General features: G+C 44.0%; 2 long non-coding RNA genes across 3 annotated transcripts in view; both read left to right on the top strand.

The window, feature by feature from the left end:
* Positions 1-19533, top strand: part of LOC307181231 — a 526820-nt gene that overhangs the window by 129755 nt on the left and 377532 nt on the right. The gene's annotated exons all lie outside the window — the stretch shown is intronic.
* The window catches only part of LOC307181228, an 89561-nt gene that overhangs the window by 25943 nt on the left and 44085 nt on the right, over positions 1-19533 (top strand). The window lies entirely within an intron of this gene.

Consider the following 19533-nt stretch of genomic DNA (forward strand, 5'->3'; position numbering starts at 1 on the left):
TTATAACTCTGCAGGTTTGTGAATTACAGTGCCCCTGAGCTCCTTTCTTCAACTCGCTTTCTTGTGAGCTGGCCGCAACACCGCAGGATGGCTTCAGGCCCTAATCTGGTTCCAGCCCGGCATGCTGAGCCTTTGGTTAATTCCTCTTCCTGGTGGGAAATGAGAGTTAAATTTGCCTGTCCAGACACCTCCAGCTAGCCTCTCATTGGTTTTCGCTATTCCTGTTCATCTTCCGCAGAAATTGCAAACTGGGCCAAACAGGAGGTTAAAGGGACTGACTCTCCAAGTCGGGAGAGTGTTAGGAAAGCGTCTGGAATGTTGCACCCGAGTACCAGGGGAGGAAAACTGAGACATATTTGAACACGTCTCCCGATCACATGGTTGATCATACTCTAGGTTCCACATGCATGTTTTAGCTGAAGGAAGAATACCTTAAACCTGGGTAGTTGAAACCCGTGGAATGGGTACCATGCAATATGACTTCAAAGGGTCTTAATTTGCTCACCGCACCTCTCCAATCCTATCACTGCTGCATTTATGCCCCTGTACACATGCTTGATTCTCTTTCGGAGACATAGCAATCCATAGGTTTTACGATACTTACTAGTCAGGTACATTCTTAGGCGTTTAATATGCGGTGTTGAGTCCATTTCATTGAGCAAGGAGTAGCTCTTGTCTATTCCATATTTGACTTAAGGAACTTTATCTGTGCTCATTTCAATCTCTGGTTTTATGCAGCACCCCAACTCACCTTTACCCTTAAGCAAGCATAAGTTGGTTTTCTAAATTTGAGACCCTGTTCTGTTCTGTAATTCAGTTCCTGTGTAGCCAAGTTTACATTCCGTGTATTACTGATATCTTATGATGTTTCTTTTTCTGTGTGACTTATTTCAGTTAGAATCATCATACCTGAATCCACTCATTGTGATGCTAAGGGCCTGATGACATAGATTTCATTGCTGAGTGATATTGCTTTGTAAGTAAATACCACAACTTCTTTATCCATTTTTCACTTTCTGCGATGTTGAACTTGTACTGTAAACGAGGTTCTTGTAAACAGAGCCGTTCCAAAATTTGGGGTGGCTGTGTCTTTTTGATTTTAATTTCCCTAAGCTATAGGACCATAAGTGGAAGTGCCCTAGGCTCTGTTGCTTTGTTTTTTAGATGTTTCAGGAAACACCATACACTTCTCCCGAGTGTCTGTTGGCAATTTACATCCCGCCCATCAGCATAACAAGGCTCCCAGTTCTCCATGGCCTGTCCTGCCTTTCTGGATTTTACACTTTTTTCAGATGGCCCTTTTGACCGGGGGGAAGTGAGACTTCATTGTAGTGCAGATTTCCTTTGCAAGCTTGCTTGGTTGGCCAAAAAGGGCGTATGCGTTTTTTTCTGAATATATTCAGGAAAAAACGCATACGCCCTTTTTAGCTATGTGCATCATTGTGGACGTTCTGCCTCTTTTCCTATGCTTTCAATGCAATTCCAGTCTACCTCCTGAAATCGGTTTCCTGCAATTCTGCCCCGCTTTCAAGTCCTCTTGGCAACCTTACTTCAGTCTATTTTTGGATGATAGCTGTCATTTATAACTCTGCAGGTTTGTGAATTACAGTGCCCCTGAGCTCCTTTCTTCAACTCGCTTTCTTGTGACCTGGCCGCAACACCGCAGGATGGCTTCAGGCCCTAATCAGGTTCCGGCCCGGCATGCTGAGCCTTTGGTTAATTCCTCTTCCTGGTGGGAAATGAGAGTTAAATTTGCCCGTCCAGACACCTCCAGCTAGCCTCTCATTGGTTCTCGCTATTCCTGTTCATCTTCCGCAGAAATTGCAAACTGGGCCAAACAGGAGGTTAAAGGGACTGACTCTCCAAGTGGGGAGAGTGTTAGTAAAGCGTCTGGAATGTTGCACCCGAGTACCAGGGGAGGAAAACTGAGACATATTTGAACACGTCTCCCGATCACATGGTTGATCATACTCTAGGTTCCACATGCATGTTTTAGCTGAAGGAAGAATACCTTAAACCTGGGTAGTTGAAACCCGTGGAATGGGTACCATGCAATATGACTTCAAAGGGTCTTCATTTGCTCACCGAACCTCTCCAATCCTATCACTGCTGCGTTTATGCCCCTGTACACATGCTTGATTCTCTTTCGGAGACATAGCAATCCATAGGTTTTAAGATACTTACTAGTCAGGTACATTCTTAGGCGTTTAATATGCAGTGTTGAGTCCATTTCGTTGAGCAAGGAGTAGCTCTTGTCTATTCCATATTTGGCTTAAGGAACTTTATCTGTCCTCATTTCAATCTCTGGTTTTATGCAGCACCCCAACTCACCTTTACCCTTAAGCAAGCATAAGTTGGTTTTCTAAATTTGAGACCCTGTTCTGTTCTGTAATTCAGTTCCTGTGTAGCCAAGTTTACATTCCGTGTATTACTGATATCTTATGATGTTTCTTTTTCTGTGTGACTTATTTCAGTTAGAATCATCATACCTGAATCCACTCATTGTGATGCTAAGGGCCTGATGACATAGATTTCATTGCTGAGTGATATTGCTTTGTAAGTAAATACCACAACTTCTTTATCCATTTTTCACTTTCTGCGATGTTGAACTTGTACTGTAAACGAGGTTCTTGTAAACAGAGGCGTCCCAAACTTTGGGGTGGCTGTGTCTTTTTGATTTTAATTTCCCTAAGCTATAGGACCATAAGTGGCAGTGCCCTAGGCTCTGTTGCTTTGTTTTTTAGATGTTTCAGGAAACACCATACACTTCTCCCGAGTGTCTGTTGGCAATTTACATCCCGCCCATCAGCATAACAAGGCTCCCAGTTCTCCATGGCCTGTCCTGCCTTTCTGGATTTTACACTTTTTTCAGATGGCCCTTTTGACCGGGGGGAAGTGAGACTTCATTGTAGTGCAGCTTTCCTTTGCAAGCTTGCTTGGTTGGCCAAAAAGTGCGTATGCGTTTTTTCCTGAATATATTCAGGAAAAAACGCATACGCCCTTTTTGGCCAAGTGCATCATTGTGGACGTTCTGCCTCTTTTCCTATGCTTTCAATGCAATTCCAGTCTACCTCCTGAAATCGGTTTCCTGCAATTCTGCCCCGCTTTCAAGTCCTCTTGGCAGCCTTACTTCAGTCTATTTTTGGACGATAGCTGTCATTTATAACTCTGCAGGTTTGTGAATTACAGTGCCCCTGAGCTCCTTTCTTCAACTCACTTTCTTGTGACCTGGCCGCAACACCGCAGGATGGCTTCAGGCCCTAATCTGGTTCCGGCCCGGCATGCTGAGCCTTTGGTTAATTCCTCTTCCTGGTGGGAAATGAGAGTTAAATTTGCCTGTCCAGACACCTCCAGCTAGCCTCTCATTGGTTTTCGCTATTCCTGTTCATCTTCCGCAGAAATTGCAAACTGGGCCAAACAGGAGGTTAAAGGGACTGACTCTCCAAGTGGGGAGAGTGTTAGGAAAGCGTCTGGAATGTTGCACCCGAGTACCAGGGGAGGAAAACTGAGACATATTTGAACACGTCTCCCGATCACATGGTTGATCATACTCTAGGTTCCACATGCATGTTTTAGCTGAAGGAAGAATACCTTAAACCTGGGTAGTTGAAACCCGTGGAATGGGTACCATGCAATATGACTTCAAAGGGTCTTCATTTGCTCACCGCACCTCTCCAATCCTATCACTGCTGCGTTTATGCCCCTGTACACATGCTTGATTCTCTTTCGGAGACATAGCAATCCATAGGTTTTACGATACTTACTAGTCAGGTACATTCTTAGGCGTTTAATATGCGGTGTTGAGTCCATTTCATTGAGCAAGGAGTAGCTCTTGTCTATTCCATATTTGACTTAAGGAACTTTATCTGTGCTCATTTCAATCTCTGGTTTTATGCAGCACCCCAACTCACCTTTACCCTTAAGCAAGCATAAGTTGGTTTTCTAAATTTGAGACCCTGTTCTGTTCTGTAATTCAGTTCCTGTGTAGCCAAGTTTACATTCCGTGTATTACTGATATCTTATGATGTTTCTTTTTCTGTGTGACTTATTTCAGTTAGAATCATCATACCTGAATCCACTCATTGTGATGCTAAGGGCCTGATGACATAGATTTCATTGCTGAGTGATATTGCTTTGTAAGTAAATACCACAACTTCTTTATCCATTTTTCACTTTCTGCGATGTTGAACTTGTACTGTAAACGAGGTTCTTGTAAACAGAGCCGTCCCAAACTTTGGGGTGGCTGTGTCTTTTTGATTTTAATTTCCCTAAGCTATAGGACCATAAGTGGCAGTGCCCTAGGCTCTGTTGCTTTGTTTTTTAGATGTTTCAGGAAACACCATACACTTCTCCCGAGTGTCTGTTGGCAATTTACATCCCGCCCATCAGCATAACAAGGCTCCCAGTTCTCCATGGCCTGTCCTGCCTTTCTGGATTTTACACTTTTTTCAGATGGCCCTTTTGACCGGGGGGAAGTGAGACTTCATTGTAGTGCAGATTTCCTTTGCAAGCTTGCTTGGTTGGCCAAAAAGGGCGTATGCGTTTTTTCCTGAATATATTCAGGAAAAAACGCATACGCCCTTTTTAGCTATGTGCATCATTGTGGACGTTCTGCCTCTTTTCCTATGCTTTCAATGCAATTCCAGTCTACCTCCTGAAATCGGTTTCCTGCAATTCTGCCCCGCTTTCAAGTCCTCTTGGCAGCCTTACTTCAGTCTATTTTTGGATGATAGCTGTCATTTATAACTCTGCAGGTTTGTGAATTACAGTGCCCCTGAGCTCCTTTCTTCAACTCGCTTTCTTGTGACCTGGCCGCAACACCGCAGGATGGCTTCAGGCCCTAATCAGGTTCCGGCACGGCACGCTGAGCCTTTGGTTAATTCCTCTTCCTGGTGGGAAATGAGAGTTAAATTTGCCCGTCCAGACACCTCCAGCTAGCCTCTCATTGGTTCTCGCTATTCCTGTTCATCTTCCGCAGAAATTGCAAACTGGGCCAAACAGGACGTTAAAGGGACTGACTCTCCAAGTGGGGAGAGTGTTAGTAAAGCGTCTGGAATGTTGCACCCGAGTACCAGGGGAGGAAAACTGAGACATATTTGAACACGTCTCCCGATCACATGGTTGATCATACTCTAGGTTCCACATGCATGTTTTAGCTGAAGGAAGAATACCTTAAACCTGGGTAGTTGAAACCCGTGGAATGGGTACCATGCAATATGACTTCAAAGGGTCTTCATTTGCTCACCGAACCTCTCCAATCCTATCACTGCTGCGTTTATGCCCCTGTACACATACTTGATTCTCTTTCGGAGACATAGCAATCCATAGGTTTTAAGATACTTACTAGTCAGGTACATTCTTAGGCGTTTAATATGCAGTGTTGAGTCCATTTCGTTGAGCAAGGAGTAGCTCTTGTCTATTCCATATTTGGCTTAAGGAACTTTATCTGTCCTCATTTCAATCTCTGGTTTTATGCAGCACCCCAACTCACCTTTACCCTTAAGCAAGCATAAGTTGGTTTTCTAAATTTGAGACCCTGTTCTGTTCTGTAATTCAGTTCCTGTGTAGCCAAGTTTACATTCCGTGTATTACTGATATCTTATGATGTTTCTTTTTCTGTGTGACTTATTTCAGTTAGAATCATCATACCTGAATCCACTCATTGTGATGCTAAGGGCCTGATGACATAGATTTCATTGCTGAGTGATATTGCTTTGTAAGTAAATACCACAACTTCTTTATCCATTTTTCACTTTCTGCGATGTTGAACTTGTACTGTAAACGAGGTTCTTGTAAACAGAGGCGTCCCAAACTTTGGGGTGGCTGTGTCTTTTTGATTTTAATTTCCCTAAGCTATAGGACCATAAGTGGCAGTGCCCTAGGCTCTGTTGCTTTGTTTTTTAGATGTTTCAGGAAACACCATACACTTCTCCCGAGTGTCTGTTGGCAATTTACATCCCGCCCATCAGCATAACAAGGCTCCCAGTTCTCCATGGCCTGTCCTGCCTTTCTGGATTTTACACTTTTTTCAGATGGCCCTTTTGACCGGGGGGAAGTGAGACTTCATTGTAGTGCAGATTTCCTTTGCAAGCTTGCTTGGTTGGCCAAAAAGGGCGTATGCGTTTTTTCCTGAATATATTCAGGAAAAAACGCATACGCCCTTTTTGGCCAAGTGCTTCATTGTGGACGTTCTGCCTCTTTTCCTATGCTTTCAATGCAATTCCAATCTACCTCCTGAAATCGGTTTCCTGCAATTCTGCCCCGCTTTCAAGTCCTCTTGGCAGCCTTACTTCAGTCTATTTTTGGACGATAGCTGTCATTTATAACTCTGCAGGTTTGTGAATTACAGTGCCCCTGAGCTCCTTTCTTCAACTCACTTTCTTGTGACCTGGCCGCAACACCGCAGGATGGCTTCAGGCCCTAATCTGGTTCCGGCCCGGCATGCTGAGCCTTTGGTTAATTCCTCTTCCTGGTGGGAAATGAGAGTTAAATTTGCCTGTCCAGACACCTCCAGCTAGCCTCTCATTGGTTTTCGCTATTCCTGTTCATCTTCCGCAGAAATTGCAAACTGGGCCAAACAGGAGGTTAAAGGGACTGACTCTCCAAGTGGGGAGAGTGTTAGGAAAGCGTCTGGAATGTTGCACCCGAGTACCAGGGGAGGAAAACTGAGACATATTTGAACACGTCTCCCGATCACATGGTTGATCATACTCTAGGTTCCACATGCATGTTTTAGCTGAAGGAAGAATACCTTAAACCTGGGTAGTTGAAACCCGTGGAATGGGTACCATGCAATATGACTTCAAAGGGTCTTCATTTGCTCACCGCACCTCTCCAATCCTATCACTGCTGCGTTTATGCCCCTGTACACATGCTTGATTCTCTTTCGGAGACATAGCAATCCATAGGTTTTACGATACTTACTAGTCAGGTACATTCTTAGGCGTTTAATATGCGGTGTTGAGTCCATTTCATTGAGCAAGGAGTAGCTCTTGTCTATTCCATATTTGACTTAAGGAACTTTATCTGTGCTCATTTCAATCTCTGGTTTTATGCAGCACCCCAACTCACCTTTACCCTTAAGCAAGCATAAGTTGGTTTTCTAAATTTGAGACCCTGTTCTGTTCTGTAATTCAGTTCCTGTGTAGCCAAGTTTACATTCCGTGTATTACTGATATCTTATGATGTTTCTTTTTCTGTGTGACTTATTTCAGTTAGAATCATCATACCTGAATCCACTCATTGTGATGCTAAGGGCCTGATGACATAGATTTCATTGCTGAGTGATATTGCTTTGTAAGTAAATACCACAACTTCTTTATCCATTTTTCACTTTCTGCGATGTTGAACTTGTACTGTAAACGAGGTTCTTGTAAACAGAGCCGTCCCAAACTTTGGGGTGGCTGTGTCTTTTTGATTTTAATTTCCCTAAGCTATAGGACCATAAGTGGCAGTGCCCTAGGCTCTGTTGCTTTGTTTTTTAGATGTTTCAGGAAACACCATACACTTCTCCCGAGTGTCTGTTGGCAATTTACATCCCGCCCATCAGCATAACAAGGCTCCCAGTTCTCCATGGCCTGTCCTGCCTTTCTGGATTTTACACTTTTTTCAGATGGCCCTTTTGACCGGGGGGAAGTGAGACTTCATTGTAGTGCAGATTTCCTTTGCAAGCTTGCTTGGTTGGCCAAAAAGGGCGTATGCGTTTTTTCCTGAATATATTCAGGAAAAAACGCATACGCCCTTTTTGGCCAAGTGCATCATTGTGGACGTTCTGCCTCTTTTCCTATGCTTTCAATGCAATTCCAGTCTACCTCCTGAAATCGGTTTCCTGCAATTCTGCCCCGCTTTCAAGTCCTCTTGGCAGCCTTACTTCAGTCTATTTTTGGACGATAGCTGTCATTTATAACTCTGCAGGTTTGTGAATTACAGTGCCCCTGAGCTCCTTTCTTCAACTCGCTTTCTTGTGACCTGGCCGCAACACCGCAGGATGGCTTCAGGCCCTAATCTGGTTCCGGCCCGGCATGCTGAGCCTTTGGTTAATTCCTCTTCCTGGTGGGAAATGAGAGTTAAATTTGCCTGTCCAGACACCTCCAGCTAGCCTCTCATTGGTTTTCGCTATTCCTGTTCATCTTCCGCAGAAATTGCAAACTGGGCCAAACAGGAGGTTAAAGGGACTGACTCTCCAAGTGGGGAGAGTGTTAGGAAAGCGTCTGGAATGTTGCACCCGAGTACCAGGGGAGGAAAACTGAGACATATTTGAACACGTCTCCCGATCACATGGTTGATCATACTCTAGGTTCCACATGCATGTTTTAGCTGAAGGAAGAATACCTTAAACCTGGGTAGTTGAAACCCGTGGAATGGGTACCATGCAATATGACTTCAAAGGGTCTTCATTTGCTCACCGCACCTCTCCAATCCTATCACTGCTGCGTTAATGCCCCTGTACACATGCTTGATTCTCTTTCGGAGACATAGCAATCCATAGGTTTTAAGATACTTACAAGTCAGGTACATTCTTAGGCGTTTAATATGCGGTGTTGAGTCCATTTCGTTGAGCAAGGAGTAGCTCTTGTCTATTCCATAGTTGGCTTAAGGAACTTTATCTGTGCTCATTTCAATCTCTGGTTTTATGCAGCACCCCAACTCACCTTTACCCTTAAGCAAGCATAAGATGTTTTTCTAAATTTGAGACCCTGTTCTGTTCTGTAATTCAGTTCCTGTGTAACCAAGTTTGCATTCCGTGTATTACTGATATCTTATGATGTTTCTTTTTCTGTGTGACTTATTTCAGTTAGAATCATCATACCTGAATCCACTCATTGTGCTGCTAAGGGCCTGATGACATAGATTTCATTGCTGAGTGATATTGCTTTGTAAGTGATTACCACAACTTCTTTATCCATTTTTCACTTTCTGCGATGTTGAACTTGTACTGTAAACGAGGTTCTTGTAAACAGAGGCGTCCCAAACTTTGGGGTGGCTGTGTCTTTTTGATTTTAATTTCCCTAATCTATAGGACCATAAGTGGCAGTGCCCTAGGCTCTGTTGCTTTGTTTTTTAGATGTTTCAGGAAACACCATACACTTCTCCCAAGTGTCTGTTGGCAATTTACATCCCGCCCATCAGCATAACAAGGCTCCCAGTTCTCAATTGCCTGTTGCCTTTCTGGATTTTACACTTTTTTCAGATGGCCCTTTTGACCGGGGTGAAGTGAGACTTCATTGTAGTGCAGATTTCCTTTGCAAGCTTGCTTGGTTGGCCAAAAAGGGCGTATGCGTTTTTTCCTGAATATATTCAGGAAAAAACGCATACGCCCTTTTTGGCCAAGTGCATCATTGTGGACGTTCTGCCTCTTCTCCTATGCTTTCAATGCAATTCCAGTCTACCTCCTGAAATCGGTTTCCTGCAATTCTGCCCCGCTTTCAAGTCCTCTTGGCAGCCTTACTTCAGTCTATTTTTGGACGATAGCTGTCATTTATACCTCTGCAGGTTTGTGAATTACAGTGCCCCTGAGCTCCTTTCTTCAACTCGCTTTCTTGTGACCTGGCCGCAACACCGCAGGATGGCTTCAGGCCCTAATCTGGTTCCGGCACGGCACGCTGAGCCTTTGGTTATTTCCTCTTCCTGGTGGGAAATGAGAGTTAAATTTGCCCGTCCAGACACCTCCAGCTAGTCTCTCATTGGTTCTCGCTATTCCTGTTCATCTTCCGCAGAAATTGCAAACTGGGCCAAACAGGAGGTTAAAGGCGCTGACTCTCCAAGTGGGGAGAGTGTTAGTAAAGCGTCTGGAATGTTGCACCCGAGTACCAGGGGAGGAAAACTGAGACATATTTGAACATGTCTCCCGTTCACATGGTTGATCATACTTGGGTTCCACATGCATGTTTTAGCTGAAGGAAGAATACCTTAAACCTGGAGAGTTAAGACCCGTGTAATGGGTACCATGCAATATGACTTCAAAGGGTCTTCATTTGCTCACCGAACCTCTCCAATCCTATCACTGCTGCGTTTATGCCCCTGTACACATGCTTGATTCTCTTTCGGAGACATAGCAATCCATAGGTTTTAAGATACTTACTAGTCAGGTACATTCTTAGGCGTTTAATATGCGGTGTTGAGTCCATTTCGTTGAGCAAGGAGTAGCTCTTGTCTATTCCATATTTGGCTTAAGGAACTTTATCTGTGCTCATTTCAATCTCTGGTTTTATGCAGCACCCCAACTCACCTTTACCCTTAAGCAAGCATAAGTTGGTTTTCTAAATTTGAGACCCTGTTCTGTTCTGTAATTCAGTTCCTGTGTAGCCAAGTTTACATTCCGTGTATTACTAATATCTTATGATGTTTCTTTTTCTGTGTGACTTATTTCAGTTAGAATCATCATACCTGAATCCACTCATTGTGCTGCTAAGGGCCTGATGACACAGATTTCATTGCTGAGTGATATTGCTTTGTAAGTAAATACCACAACTTCTTTATCCATTTTTCACTTTCTGCGATGTTGAACTTGTACTGTAAACGAGGTTCTTGTAAACAGAGCCGTTCCAAAGTTTGGGGTGGCTGTGTCTTTTTGATTTTAATTTCCCTAAGCTATAGGACCATAAGTGGAAGTGCCCTAGGTTCTGTTGCTTTGTTTTTTAGATGTTTCAGGAAACACCATACACTTCTCCCAAGTGTTTGTTGGCAATTTACATCCCGCCCATCAGCATAACAAGGCTCCCAGTTCTCCATGACCTGTCCTGCCTTTCTGGATTTTACACTTTTTTCAGATTGCCCTTTTGACCGGGGGGAAGTGAGACTTCATTGTAGTGCAGATTTCCTTTGCAAGCTTGCTTGGTTGGCCAAAAAGGGCGTATGCGTTTTTTCCTGAATATATTCAGGAAAAAACGCATACGCCCTTTTTGGCCAAGTGCATCATTGTGGACGTTCTGCCTCTTTTCCTATGCTTTCAATGCAATTCCAGTCTACCTCCTGAAATCGGTTTCCTGCAATTCTGCCCCGCTTTCAAGTCCTCTTGGCAGCCTTACTTCAGTCTATTTTTGGACGATAGCTGTCATTTATAACTCTGCAGGTTTGTGAATTACAGTGCCCCTGAGCTCCTTTCTTCAACTCGCTTTCTTGTGACCTGGCCGCAACACCGCATGATGGCTTCAGGCCCTAATCTGGTTCCGGCACGGCACGCTGAGCCTTTGGTTATTTCCTCTTCCTGGTGGGAAATGAGAGTTAAATTTGCCCGTCCAGACACCTCCAGCTAGTCTCTCATTGGTTCTCGCTATTCCTGTTCATCTTCCGCAGAAATTGCAAACTGGGCCAAACAGGAGGTTAAAGGGACTGACTCTCCAAGTCGGGAGAGTGTTAGTAAAGCGTCTGGAATGTTGCACCCGAGTACCAGGGGAGGAAAAGTGAGACATATTTGAACACGTCTCCCGATCACATGGTTGATCATACTCTAGGTTCCACATGCATGTTTTAGCTGAAGGAAGAATACCTTAAACCTGGGTAGTTGAAACCCGTGTAATGGGTACCATGCAATATGACTTCAAAGGGTCTTCATTTGCTCACCGAACCTCTCCAATCCTATCACTGCTGCGTTTATGCCCCTGTACACATGCTTGATTCTCTTTCGGAGACATAGCAATCCATAGGTTTTAAGATACTTACTAGTCAGGTACATTCTTAGGCGTTTAATATGCGGTGTTGAGTCCATTTCGTTGAGCAAGGAGTAGCTCTTGTCTATTCCATATTTGGCTTAAGGAACTTTATCTGTGCTCATTTCAATCTCTGGTTTTATGCAGCACCCCAACTCACCTTTACCCTTAAGCAAGCATAAGTTGGTTTTCTAAATTTGAGACCCTGTTCTGTTCTGTAATTCAGTTCCTGTGTAGCCAAGTTTACATTCCGTGTATTACTGATATCTTATGATGTTTCTTTTTCTGTGTGACTTATTTCAGTTAGAATCATCATACCTGAATCCACTCATTGTGATGCTAAGGGCCTGATGACATAGATTTCATTGCTGAGTGATATTGCTTTGTAAGTAAATACCACAACTTCTTTATCCATTTTTCACTTTCTGCGATGTTGAACTTGTACTGTAAACGAGGTTCTTGTAAACAGAGGCGTCCCAAACTTTGGGGTGGCTGTGTCTTTTTGATTTTAATTTCCCTAAGCTATAGGACCATAAGTGGAAGTGCCCTAGGCTCTGTTGCTTTGTTTTTTAGATGTTTCAGGAAACACCATACACTTCTCCCGAGTGTCTGTTGGCAATTTACATCCCACCCATCAGCATAACAAGGCTCCCAGTTCTCCATGGCCTGTCCTGCCTTTCTGGATTTTACACTTTTTTCAGATGGCCCTTTTGACCGGGGGGAAGTGAGACTTCATTGTAGTGCAGATTTCCTTTGCAAGCTTGCTTGGTTGGCCAAAAAGGGCGTATGCGTTTTTTCCTGAATATATTCAGGAAAAAACGCATACGCCCTTTTTGGCCAAGTGCATCATTGTGGACGTTCTGCCTCTTTTCCTATGCTTTCAATGCAATTCCAGTCTACCTCCTGAAATCGGTTTCCTGCAATTCTGCCCCGCTTTCAAGTCCTCTTGGCAGCCTTACTTCAGTCTATTTTTGGACGATAGCTGTCATTTATAACTCTGCAGGTTTGTGAATTACAGTGCCCCTGAGCTCCTTTCTTCAACTCGCTTTCTTGTGACCTGGCCGCAACACCGCAGGATGGCTTCAGGCCCTAATCTGGTTCCGGCACGGCACGCTGAGCCTTTGGTTATTTCCTCTTCCTGGTGGGAAATGAGAGTTAAATTTGCCCGTCCAGACACCTCCAGCTAGTCTCTCATTGGTTCTCGCTATTCCTGTTCATCTTCCGCAGAAATTGCAAACTGGGCCAAACAGGAGGTTAAAGGCGCTGACTCTCCAAGTGGGGAGAGTGTTAGTAAAGCGTCTGGAATGTTGCACCCGAGTACCAGGGGAGGAAAACTGAGACATATTTGAACACGTCTCCCGTTCACATGGTTGATCATACTTGGGTTCCACATGCATGTTTTAGCTGAAGGAAGAATACCTTAAACCTGGAGAGTTAAGACCCGTGTAATGGGTACCATGCAATATGACTTCAAAGGGTCTTAATTTGCTCACCGAACCTCTCCAATCCTATCACTGCTGCGTTTATGCCCCTGTACACATGCTTGATTCTCTTTCGGAGACATAGCAATCCATAGGTTTTAAGATACTTACTAGTCAGGTACATTCTTAGGCGTTTAATATGCGGTGTTGAGTCCATTTCGTTGAGCAAGGAGTAGCTCTTGTCTATTCCATATTTGGCTTAAGGAACTTTATCTGTGCTCATTTCAATCTCTGGTTTTATGGAGCACCCCAACTCACCTTTACCCTTAAGCAAGCATAAGTTGGTTTTCTAAATTTGAGACCCTGTTCTGTTCTGTAATTCAGTTCCTGTGTAGCCAAGTTTCCATTCCGTGTATTACTGATATCTTATGATGTTTCTTTTTCTGTGTGACTTACTTCAGTTAGAATCATCATACCTGAATCCACTCATTGTGCTGCTAAGGGCCTGATGACACAGATTTCATTGCTGAGTGATATTGCTTTGTAAGTAAATACCACAACTTCTTTATCCATTTTTCACTTTCTGCGATGTTGAACTTGTACTGTAAACGAGGTTCTTGTAAACAGAGCCGTTCCAAACTTTGGGGTGGCTGTGTCTTTTTGATTTTAATTTCCCTAAGCTATAGGACCATAAGTGGCAGTGCCCTAGGCTCTGTTGCTTTGTTTTTTAGATGTTTCAGGAAACACCATACACTTCTCCCGAGTGTCTGTTGGCAATTTACATCCCGCCCATCAGCATAACAAGGCTCCCAGTTCTCAATGGCCTGTTGCCTTTCTGGATTTTACACTTTTTTCAGATGGCCCTTTTGGCCGGGGGGAAGTGAGACTTCATTGTAGTGCAGATTTCCTTTGCAAGCTTGCTTGGTTGGCCAAAAAGGGCGTATGCGTTTTTTCCTGAATATATTCAGGAAAAAACGCATACGCCCTTTTTGGCCAAGTGCATCATTGTGGACGTTCTGCCTCTTTTCCTATGCTTTCAATGCAATTCCAGTCTACCTCCTGAAATCGGTTTCCTGCAATTCTGCCCCGCTTTCAAGTCCTCTTGGCAGCCTTACTTCAGTCTATTTTTGGACGATAGCTGTCATTTATAACTCTGCAGGTTTGTGAATTACAGTGCCCCTGAGCTCCTTTCTTCAACTCTCTTTCTTGTGACCTGGCCGCAACACCGCAGGATGGCTTCAGGCCCTAATATGGTTCCGGCCCGTCATGCTGAGCCTTTGGTTAATTCCTCTTCCTGGTGGGAAATGAGAGTTAAATTTGCCCGTCCAGACACCTCCAGCTAGCCTCTCATTGGTTCTCGCTATTCCTGTTCATCTTCCACAGAAATTGCAAACTGGGCCAAACAGGAGGTTAAAGGGACTGACTCTCCAAGTGGGGAGAGTGTTAGTAAAGCGTCTGGAATGTTGCACCCGAGTACCAGAGGAGGAAAACTGAGACATATTTGAACACGTCTCCCGATCACATGGTTGATCATACTCTAGGTTCCACATGCATGTTTTAGCTGAAGGAAGAATACCTTAAACCTGGGTAGTTGAAACCCGTGGAATGGGTACCATGCAATATAACTTCAAAGGGTCTTCATTTGCTCACCGCACCTCTCCAATCCTATCACTGCTGCGTTTATGCCCCTGTACACATGCTTGATTCTCTTTCGGAGACATAGCAATCCATAGGTTTTAAGATACTTACTAGTCAGGTACATTCTTAGGCGTTTAATATGGGGTGTTGAGTCCATTTCATTGAGCAAGGAGTAGCTCTTGTCTATTCCATATTTGGCTTAAGGAACTTTATCTGTGCTCATTTCAATCTCTGGTTTTATGCAGCACCCCAACTCACCTTTACCCTTAAGCAAGCATAAGTTGGTTTTCTAAATTTGAGACCCTGTTCTGTTCTGTAATTCAGTTCCTGTGTAGCCAAGTTTCCATTCCGTGTATTACTGATATCTTATGATGTTTCTTTTTCTGTGTGACTTATTTCAGTTAGAATCATCATACCTGAATCCACTCATTGTGCTGCTCCGGGCCTGATGACACAGATTTCATTGCTGAGTGATATTGCTTTGTAAGTAAATACCACAACTTCTTTATCCATTTTTCACTTTCTGCGATGTTGAACTTGTACTGTAAACGAGGTTCTTGTAAACAGAGCCGTTCCAAATTTTGGGGTGGCTGTGTCTTTTTTATTTTAATTTCCCTAAGCTATAGGACCATAAGTGGAAGTGCCCTAGGCTCTGTTGCTTTGTTTTTTAGATGTTTCAGGAAACACCATACACTTCTCCCAAGTGTCTGTTGGCAATTTACATCCCGCCCATCAGCATAACAAGGCTCCCAGTTCTCAATGGCCTGTTGCCTTTCTGGATTTTACACTTTTTTCAGATGGCCCTTTTGGCCGGGGGGAAGTGAGACTTCATTGTAGTGCAGATTTCCTTTGCAAGCTTGCTTGGTTGGCCAAAAAGGGCGTATGCGTTTTTTCCTGAATATATTCAGGAAAAAACGCATACGCCCTTTTTGGCCAAGTGCATCATTGTGGACGTTCTGCCTCTTTTCCTATGCTTTCAATGCAATTCCAGTCTACCTCCTGAAATCGGTTTCCTGCAATTCTGCCCCGCTTTCAAGTCCTCTTGGCAGCCTTACTTCAGTCTATTTTTGGACGATAGCTGTCATTTATAACTCTGCAGGTTTGTGAATTACAGTGCCCCTGAGCTCCTTTCTTCAACTCGCTTTCTTTTGAGCTGGCCGCAACACCGCAGGATGGCTTCAGGCCCTAATCTGGTTCCGGCACGGCACGCTGAGCCTTTGGTTATTTCCTCTTCCTGGTGGGAAATGAGAGTTAAATTTGCCCGTCCAGACACCTCCAGCTAGCCTCTCATTGGTTCTCGCTACTCCTGTTCATCTTCCGCAGAAATTGCAAACTGGGCCAAACAGGAGGTTAAAGGCGCTGACTCTCCAAGTGGGGAGAGTGTTAGTAAAGCATCTGGAATGTTGCACCCGAGTACCAGGGGAGGAAAACTGAGACATATTTGAACACGTCTCTCGTTCACATGGTTGATCATACCTGGGTTCCACGTGCATGTTTTAGCTGAAGGAAGAATACCTTAAACCTGGAGAGTTGAGACCCGTGTAATGGGTATCATGCAATATGACTTCAAAGGGTCTTCATTTGCTCACCGAACCTCTCCAATCCTATCACTGCTGCGTTTATGCCCCTGTACACACGCTTGATTCTCTTTCGGAGACATAGCAATCCATAGGTTTTAAGATACTTACTAGTCAGGTACATTCTTAGGCGTTTAATATGCGGTGTTGAGTCCATTTCATTGAGCAAGGAGTAGCTCTTGTCTATTCCATATTTGGCTTAAGGAACTTTATCTGTGCTCATTTCAATCTCTGGTTTTATGCAGCACCCCAACTCACCTTTACCCTTAAGCAAGCATAAGTTGGTTTTCTAAATTTGAGACCCTGTTCTGTTCTGTAATTCAGTTCCTGTGTAGCCAAGTTTACATTCCGTGTATTACTGATATCTTATGATGTTTCTTTTTCTGTGTGACTTATTTCAGTTAGAATCATCATACCTGAATCCACTCATTGTGCTGCTAAGGGCCTGATGACATAGATTTCATTGCTGAGTGATATTGCTTTGTAAGTAAATACCACAACTTCTTTATCCATTTTTCACTTTCTGCGATGTTGAACTTGTACTCTAAACGAGGTTCTTGTAATCAGAGGCGTCCCAAACTTTGGGGTGGCTGTGTCTTTTTGATTTTAATTTCCCTAAGCTATAGGACCATAAGTGGAAGTGCCCTAGGCTCTGTTGCTTTGTTTTTTAGATGTTTCAGGAAACACCATACACTTCTCCCAAGTGTCTGTTGGCAATTTACATCCTGCCCATCAGCATAACAAGGCTCCCAGTTCTCCATGGCCTGTCCTGCCTTTCTGGATTTTACACTTTTTTCAGATGGCCCTTTTGACCGCGGGGAAGTGAGACTTCATTGTAGTGCAGATTTCCTTTGCAAGCTTGCTTGGTTGGCCAAAAAGGGCGTATGCGTTTTTTCCTGAATATATTCAGGAAAAAACGCATACGCCCTTTTTGGCCAAGTGCATCATTGTGGACGTTCTGCCTCTTTTCCTATGCTTTCAATGCAATTCCAGTCTACCTCCTGAAATCGGTTTCCTGCAATTCTGCCCCGCTTTCAAGTCCTCTTGGCAGCCTTACTTCAGTCTATTTTTGGACGATAGCTGTCATTTATAACTCTGCAGGTTTGTGAATTACAGTGCCCCTGAGCTCCTTTCTTCAACTCGCTTTCTTGTGAGCTGGCCGCAACACCGCAGGATGTCTTCAGGCCCTAATCTGGTTCCGGCCCGGCATGCTGAGCCTTTGGTTAATTCCTCTTCCTGGTGGGAAATGAGAGTTAAATTTGCCCGTCCAGACACCTGCAGCTAGCCTCTCATTGGTTCTCGCTATTCCTGTTCATCTTCCGCAGAAATTGCAAACTGGGCCTAACAGGAGGTTAAAGGGACTGACTCTCCAAGTCGGGAGAGTGTTAGTAAAGCGTCTGGAGTGTTGCACCCGAGTACCAGGGTAGGAAAACTGAGACATATTTGAACACGTCTCCCGTTCACATGGTTGATCATACTCTGGGTTCCACATGCATGTTTTAGCTGAAGGAAGAATACCTTAAACCTGGAGAGTTGAGACCCGTGGAATGGGTACCGTGCAATATGACTTCAAAGGGTCTTCATTTGCTCACCGAACCTCTCCAATTCTATCACTGCTGCATTTATGCCCCTGTACACACGCTTGATTCTCTTTTGGAGACATAGCAATCCATAGGTTTTAAGATACTTACTAGTCAGGTACATTCTTAGGCGTTTAATATGGGGTTTTGAGTCCATTTCGTTGAGCAAGGAGTAGCTCTTGTCTATTCCATATTTGGCTTAAGGAACTTTATCTGTGCTCATTTCAATCTCTGGTTTTATGCAGCACCCCAACTCACCTTTCCCCTTAAGCAAGCATAAGTTGGTTTTCTAAATTTGAGACCCTGTTCTGTTTTGGAATGCAGTTCCTGTGTAGCCAAGTTTACATTCCGTGTATTAGTGATATCTTATGATGTTTCTTTTTCTGTGTGACTTATTTCAGTTAGAATCATCGTACCTGAATCCACTCATTATGCTGCTACGGGCCTGATGACATAGATTTCATTGCTGAGTGATACTGCATTGTACGTAAGTACCACAAGTTCTTTATCTATTTTTCACTTTCTGTGATATTGAACTTGTACGGTAAACGAGGTTCTTGTAAGCGGAGGCGTCCCAAACTTTGGGGTGGCTGTGTCTTTTTGATTTTAATTTCCCTAAGCTATAGGACCATAAGTGGAAGTGCCCTAGGCTCTGTTGCTTTGTTTTTTAGATGTTTCAGGAAACACCATACACTTCTCTTGAGTGTCTGTTGGCAATTTACATCCCGCCCATCAGCATAACAAGGCTCCCAGTTCTCCATGGCCTGTCCTGCCTTTCTGGATTTTACACTTTTTTCAGATGGCCCTTTTGACCGGGGGGAAGTGAGACTTCATTGTAGTGCAGATTTCCTTTGCAAGTTTGCTTGGTTGGCCAAAAAGGGCGTATGCGTTTTTTCCTGAATATATTCAGGAAAAAACGCATACGCCCTTTTTGGCCAAGTGCATCATTGTGGACGTTCTGCCTCTTTTCCTATGCTTTCAATGCAATTCCAGTCTACCTCCTGAAATCAGTTTCCCGTAATTCTGCCCCGCTTTCAAGTCCTCTTGGCAGCCTTACTTCAGTATGTTTTTGGACGATAGCTGTCATTTATAACTCTGCAGGTTTGTGAATTACAGTGCCCCTGAGCTTCTTTCTTCAACTCGCTTTCTTGTGACCTGGCCGCAACACCGCAGGATGTCTTCAGGCCCTAATCTGGTTCTGGCACGGCACGCTGAGCCTTTGGTTAATTCCTCTTCCTGGTGGGAAATGAGAGTTAAATTTGCCCATCCAGACACCTCCAGCTAGTCTCTCATTGGTTGTCGCTATTCCTGTTCATCTTCCACAGAAATTGCAAACTGGGCCAAACAGGAGGTTAAAGGGACTGACTCTCCAAGTCGGGAGAGTGTTAGTAAAGCATCTGGAATGTTGCACCCGAGTACCAGGGTACGAAAACTGAGACATATTTGAACACGTCTCCCGATCACATGGTTGATCATACTCTGGGTTCCACATGCATGTTTTAGCTGAAGGAAGAATACCTTAAACCTGGAGAGTTGAGACCCGTGGAATGGGTACCATGCAATATGACTTCAAAGGGTCTTCATTTGCTCACCGAACATCTCCAATCCTATCACTGCTGCGTTTATGCCCCTGTACACATGCTTGATTCTCTTTCGGAGACATAGCAAT

This window comes from Stenella coeruleoalba, assembly GCF_951394435.1.
Source record: "Stenella coeruleoalba genome assembly, contig: scaffold_64, whole genome shotgun sequence".
Taxonomy (NCBI): Eukaryota; Metazoa; Chordata; class Mammalia; order Artiodactyla; family Delphinidae; genus Stenella; species Stenella coeruleoalba.